The sequence below is a fragment of the Microcebus murinus genome, chromosome X (assembly GCF_040939455.1).
Source record: "Microcebus murinus isolate Inina chromosome X, M.murinus_Inina_mat1.0, whole genome shotgun sequence".
In the NCBI taxonomy this organism is placed as follows: Eukaryota; Metazoa; Chordata; class Mammalia; order Primates; family Cheirogaleidae; genus Microcebus; species Microcebus murinus.
In genome coordinates this window covers 8,206,279-8,213,158 of record NC_134136.1, presented here as the reverse complement: position 1 = coordinate 8,213,158, position 6,880 = coordinate 8,206,279, and the positions used below count along the sequence as shown (strand labels likewise).

The following is a 6,880-nucleotide window of genomic DNA, read 5'->3' as shown; positions in this document are numbered from 1 at the left end:
ATTGCAACACAGGAAAGAGATTGTGATTAACTCTGAATAAGGCAAAGGTAGGTAGGGATTTGTAGCCAACAACCAGAGCGAAGGATTTTAGTGGATGGAAAATTATGAAGAAGAGACATCAAGGGTATGGGGAAAGGGAGGTACTTGCTCAACAGACCTAACAAGATTCTTGCTAATGACAGGCCTTAGACATAACTGTTGGGGGATTAGAAACTTTAATAGATATTTGATGAAGTATCACATATCAAGTTTGGGGGGACTATCATTAAATTTACCAACCATAATTCTTGCTGAAGGCAGGCCAAGTTCCTAGTCTAGAACAGCTTAGGGCACCCTGACCAAGTTGGTCAAAGGGAGAGTCTTTCTCAGTGGACACTGTGATATGTATATCACATTGTATTCTGTCTACATGGACATATACCAATGTAAGGACCTGTTCTCCCATCTGGCATTTTTCTATAGTTCTCCATTTATTTCCAACCCATTTCTTTTTTTCTTTGTCTTTCCTTTTTTTGTTTTTCATTTTCGCTTACTGATTGTCCTTTCCCTTATTAACTTGGTTAGGCAGCCTCCACAATCATGTAACCCCGTTCACTTTCACATGTAAGCTACACACATAAATCATATGTGTGTGTGTGTGTAGAAATATCTCGAACTAGTTATTCTTCTCTGGTTGAACCTTGACTGCCTCACCAACAATAGAAAGAAAATCTTAAGGAGGTACTTTAGGGAGAAGCAAAGTTTTCTCAGATGGAAGAAAGAAGGTATGAGATGAAAGAAGGATGGAAAAGCAAAAGAAGTGGTAAATACGTGGATTAAATTTAATATATACAGATTAAATTTAAACAGTATTAAGTGTATAAGGTAGGCAAGTTCTTCCAACATCAAATGCTTCCAAATTCAAATTCCAAAGAAATTCCTGATATGGTAAAAGAGAGATGCTTTCCAATTTATTTTGAAAGGATTCTTTGTAGGTTTTTATTATTATTATTATTGTTTCAGGACATTATAGAGGTACAAATATTTTGGTTACATGTTATGACTTTGCCACATCCCAACCATGATTTGAGATGTGCCCTTCCCTCCCTACTACAACCCATTTTCTACAAGTCTAAACGCTTTAACAGGATCACAGACTAGTAGTGATTGGGCCCTAAAGGCAAGCCCCTTAGACTAGTGCTTCTCTAAACTGAGTATCAAAAGTTACCTGGGGGCAAGGCTCAGTGGCTCAAGTCTAGAATCCTAGCAATTTCAGAGGCTGAGGGTGGAGGACTGCTTGAGGTCAGGAGTTTGAGACCAGTTTAAGCAAGAGCAAGGCCACAATATGGATAAAAAATAGGAAAAAAAAAGTAGCATTCCAAGAATAAATCCAAATAATACTTAATCTTGCCAAATGAATGGTAATATCTGTTGACCTATTATTAAGAAAAAAGGTGAACAATACACCTTTAGGAACTAAGGAAATAATGAGAAGTGAGGAGAGAGCAAAGTCTAACGTTTTGGAGACTTTGAAGATGCCAGGATACAGTGTGATCTACACAATATGATCTCAATAACACAGAATAAGGTAGACCCCTTGCAAAGTTTGTGAACAGCTTTTAATGAAGAGGACAATACTTAAAGGCTGTGAGCTGGTGAATGTAAAGAGAAAGATTTACATTCCCTCTCTGCTCTTTTCAGAAGTTTGTGAACACAGAGCCCCAGCAGGTTGCCTGCCAGCAGAGAGAGCTCATAGGATTGATCTCTAGCTGTTATTAGAAAATTATTATTTTCCTGCTATTTCAGCAAGGCCGTCCTTACACCACATATAAAATGCTACCAGTTTATAAGGGGCAATACATGAACATATCACTGGTCGTTTCTGGGTAGTGGAGTTGACGTGATGTTTGCCTTCTTATTTATATTTCCTGGGTTCACAACACTTACACAGGCAGCATCTTGAGATTCATTTAATGAACAACAACAACAAAGTTAAAACAAGCCCTACTGGGGCCCTGCACTGCCTGGTGGCTCACACCTGTAATCCTAGCACTCTGGGAGGCCAAGGTGGGCGGATTGCTCAAGGTCAGGAGTTCAAAACCAGCCTGAGCAAGAGCGAGACCCCGTCTCTACTATAAATAGAAAGAAATTAATTGGCCAACTAATATATATAGAAAAAATTAGCTGGGCACGGTGGCGCATGCCTGTAGTCCCAGCTACTCGGGAGGCTGAGGCAGGAGGATCGCTTGAGCCCAGGAGTTTGAGGTTGCTGTGAGCTAGGCTGATGCCATGGCACTCACTCTAGCCTGGGCAACAAAGTGACACTCTGTCTCAAAAAACAAAAAACAAACAAACAAAAAAAACCCCAAGCCCTACTGCAGATCTGGCACTAAGGCCAGGCAAACGTATATGCGAGAAAGTTTACAAAGCAGGCTAGTAAACCAAGACACTCCCATTTAGAAATAAATATTTCCTCCCGCTCTTCTGTCCTTCAGATTGGCACAGAGATTTACAGAAACAAAAAGTGGGAGCTACAAGGCAGCCCTAAAAGATCTGTGCCTCTGTAGGAAGGAATTTTTTTGACTCTGAAGAGTGCGATTTTTTCCAAACGCGAAGGGCGGGAGAAGAGCGGAGCTGTGCGCACTTGTGGCTCCACACTGCCACCAAGCGGCGAAAAGTTCACCGAGCGATGCACAAGTCCTAGGAAGACGGTCTCTTTGCGGCCCGATTTCCGCTCTTTAGACCCTCAGTAGTCCACTGAGGAACCTGAGCGAGACAAATAGGAGGGTAAAGCGACGGCATTGGGAGCAGAGAGACCACCGGGAAGCTAGTGGGGGAGGGTGCCCCGGAAGTCGATTTGCAACCCGGAGACGGGCGGTCTCCAGAAGTCCCGCCCTCGGAGCCATAGCAACGGCAGCAGGAAGTTCCCCTTGTTGAATCGTCCTTCCGGGGGCGGGAGCGCGATGGCTGACGGCCTGTAGCGTGGCCCTGTTTATCCGGGCTGTGCGGAATTCGGCCGGCTCCTTTGCGCTCACGGCCTGGGTTTATTTTGTGGGCGGTTTCTTCTGTTCCCCGTGGGAGCGGACATCACTGGGAGGAATGAGAGCGAGGAAGAGGAAGACATTAGTCCTTGGACCGTTTCTAAGAGTCATCTGGAGGAGGAATGCGAAGATGCACACGCTCAGTCCTGTCTGGGTATGTGCATTAGAGCTGCTGTACGGAATTCCCACCTGGCTGTGTTGTCTCTGCCTTGAAGCTGCTTGGTGGGAAGTTTCTCCCGTTCCTTTCCTTTGTGGGTCAGGGCCTGGGTGCCTGAGTGGGTGCAAGAGAAAGCCAGGCAGCCCTGGAACCCCTCCCTGAGGGCGTCATCCACCCAGCCATCCATACATCTGTTCATTCATGAAACAAATATCCCCTGAGCGAGCACCCATTGTGTAGGAGACACAGTTTTAGAGCCTGGGGACCCAAGGCACGTAAGGACGCAAGGGCCCTGTTCTCAGGGACCATCCATTCTAGTGGGTGGAGACAGACGATAAGCACGTTATCCACTTAGTTTCAGAGACTGATAAGTGATAATAAGAAAACAAAACGGGGTGATGTGACAAAGGAATTCGGTGTATGCTATACCCACTTAGACTTGGTGGCCAGATTTGGCTTCTTCCAGAAAGGACAGTTGCAGACATTAGGAATGGGCCTGCGTGGCTTTGATGACATTCGTAAGGGTAAAGGCTTCTTGTGGTTTTGCGTTGTCTCATGCCTTATTAACAGTGACTTATTTATCACAAAATGTAGATATGTTTGCTGCTTCCTTCCCTGCCCTTGCTCCTAGACTCTCAAAATTAGCATAAGAACAGAAAATTTTAATAGAAAGGCTTAGTGGGGTCAGGAAGCAACACCAGCACTAGAGCATGGACAATAAAAGCTGCTTGAGGTTAGGGCCTTGAGTGCTTAGGTTAAAGGCCTCTTTCCACTGAACTCCAAAGAGTCCAGAGGGGGTGGGAAAGCCAGGTTCCCTTCCTCCATGGCCTGACTTCCCTTCTGGCCTCCTTTTTCTCTGAGTCCCGGGATCTTACCCTTCCAGATTTTTAGGTCACGATCAGGCTTGGCTTTGCTGTAATGGAGGGACGTGTCACAGACAGTCCTGCAGTGCTATCAGTGGAAAGCCGGTGTAATTTTAATTTAAGAGTTTGGAATGGGCCCACGGTACAGTATTTCCTTCGTAGTTTTGGAGACTTCTAGAATTGGCACAAGTGGCCAGGACAGTGATATTTGAAGGAATTCTGTGGCTAACCATGAAGGTAAAACCATGATGACAAAAGTATGATAAATTGAGTAGAAAATAAATACATACATATTCTGTGGTGGGCAGCAGTAGGATCCTCTCACTCGTCCCAAGTCTGGAGTAAAGAGGGAGGTTGAAAGGCTATACACCCATCACTAGGTGTGGTTCTCCTTTTGTACATATGGGCTGCACAATGAAGGGAAATCCAGAAAATAGGCTTCCAGAAAGAATGGCCACAAGAAGATCCAGGGTTTGACAGTCCAAGCTAATATTCCGGGGTGCTTGACCAAATGAGCTGAGAAAATTAGATCTGAGGCAAAAGACAAAGCAAGATGAATGGCCTGAGAAGGTGAGGGGTGGTAGGGAGGGGGGCAGAGGTGAGGAGGGGGAGGGTGATGGAAGGCAGGGGACGGGGTGGTACTGGCAGGTGTGTTGGTAGGTTTCTGTAGTATAAGGTAAAGCCTGGAAAGAGTTCCTGATGTCTTGTTAGCAGGCACCTACCTACTTGCCTTGAGTTGGAATATCGAGGACACCCTACTGGTTTAGTCCAGGGCTAAAGTGTTTGCTGCTTCGTTGTGTTGGATGGGGGGCTGCAGTTGACTATGATGTTCAATTCTTTCTCCATCAGCACCTGCCTCCCGATACAAGCCATGGCAGGATTCCTCCTCTATTGTTCTGAATACTGAGATTTTGGATTATCTGTACTTCAGGTACATTATTTTGTGGAGAGAGTTCCCCGTAGACACACGGGAAAGAGGGGAGGTTAGAGGAGGATGCAATGTCTGCCGTGGTGTGTCTAGACTCATAGTAGTAATAATTGCCTACATCCATTCGGGATTTACTGTGTGCCAGGCCCGTGCCAAGGGGTTTCTCCGTATTCCCTGATCTAACCTTCACAGTAACACTGGAAGCAAAGGCTGTTACTTTAATTATTTCCAATTTACATATGAGGAAACCAAGGCTTAGATAGGTTCAGGGACTTACCTGGGATGAAACAAATGCAGCTGTGGTTTCAGTCCAGCTTTGTCTCTAGCCTAGTATTTCTGCAAGCGTGGTTTCCAGAACAGCCGGGTGGGCATCACCTGGGAGCTTGTTAGAAATGCAAATCCCAGACTTATGAGTCAGAAACACTGGGGTGGGGGCCCAGCCATCCGTGTTTTCACACACCTTTCAGGTGATTCTGATTCACACTCAAATTTGAGAACCACTGCTCTAGCCAATGCCCCAGCTCCTAACCAACCACCAGAGCTGAACTTTCCAAACTTTGCTGTGCTTACAAATCACATGCAGCGTCTGATTCATGGGCTGGGCTGGAGACCATACTTTTTGAGTACCAAGGCTCTATGCTCTCCCACACTTCTGTGTGTCTTAGGCGAGCAGAACTATTAAGTGAAGTTTTAGCCTCTTTAAAGTCCTGATTTCTGAGAGTGGACAGGCTATGGGATTCTTAATGGCCCTTGCTCTGTTTATTTTTTTCAAATACTTGCCAGAACATAGAGGTGATGAGGAGAGAAATCAGGTGCCAGACCCCGTTACCTCCTCCTGAGCGTCGTTCCAGAGATGCTGAGTCCAGGCCGACTTAACTTGCCGGCTCTCTGTCTTGAGTGGAGAGAGAGCTGAGGGGCAGTCTCAGAGTACTCTCTGCCTGAATGAGATGAGATGTGTGCTAACTGGTCGAGAGGAACAGCAACAGATGATCGCCTTAACTAATGTAAAATGCTTTTCTAAAATATTGGAGGGGATTGCTTTGTTGTGAACGAATTACCCAGATGATCTTATGACCAGACTACTGATTAATAAGGGTCATGTGCTTCTCCAAATGTGTGTGTAGGAGGTCTAGGAAATTTGTATTTGGAAAATGCCATATATTCTTGATTGGTAAACAAAATGCTATTAAACATCACATATTCATGGTTTCTGAGACATAGAGGACTGCTTGCTAGGAAGCTACCTGTTCGCTATGTAAGATGTTTGGGATGCATTTCTTGTATTTATGGCAAAGGAGGACAGGGAGCAAACAGGTTGTCTCTGATCGGTGGCTGGGGTGGAGATGGGGAACTGCTGTGTTGAATGTAGAGGGCACCGGGGCATCTCCGTGGCCCCTTTTACTTTCCTTAGCTTCATGGAGAAGGCACCGAGTAAGTTGTGCACCTAGAGCAGGTGGAATACCTGCAGGATGCCCTTATTTGGGCCAGACAATACAGGAGTGTGAGATGCCTTTCCTTAAATCCCCAGCCCTTCTGGCGGAAGCGCTTCTAAAATGATAGCTTCATAGGTTCCAGTGCCTTAAGGCCTCTGCAGATTCTGTGGGGCAGCCAGTATCCAAAAGTATATAGCTCTTGTAGCCACCACCAGGATACAGCCCCCTAGTCGTCAGGTGTTAAAATTGTCCTCACTGGGGTTCAGTGGCTACAAGGATCTCTGCTTCTGGGGGCTTCTGATGGGAATGGTGGCTAGGAAGCACGGCACTGCACGGAGCTCAAGGAAGAGGGCAACTACAGGAAACTCCAGCTGGCCACTGCTGTGGCTCACAGCAGTGCAGACAGACAGAAGCATCTGTGTGATTCTCCCTGCCATGCCAGGAGCTGTAAGGGAGGGCTCAGAACTGTTGTGGAATGC

The 6,880-nt window shown here is 45.9% G+C and overlaps 1 long non-coding RNA gene across 3 annotated transcripts in view; it reads left to right on the top strand.

Moving 5' to 3' along the window:
* Nucleotides 1–2,516: 2,516 nt before the first annotated feature.
* Nucleotides 2,517–6,880, top strand: part of LOC105866156 (uncharacterized) — a 94,028-nt gene continuing 89,664 nt past the window's right edge. Inside the window, exon 1 of one of the 3 annotated variants that reach the window (XR_012916047.1) lies at nt 2,517–3,174. This is a non-coding gene — a long non-coding RNA (uncharacterized LOC105866156). The remainder of the gene's footprint in view (nt 3,175–6,880) is intronic. The other 2 variants (XR_012916046.1, XR_012916048.1) reach the window with 2 other exon arrangements.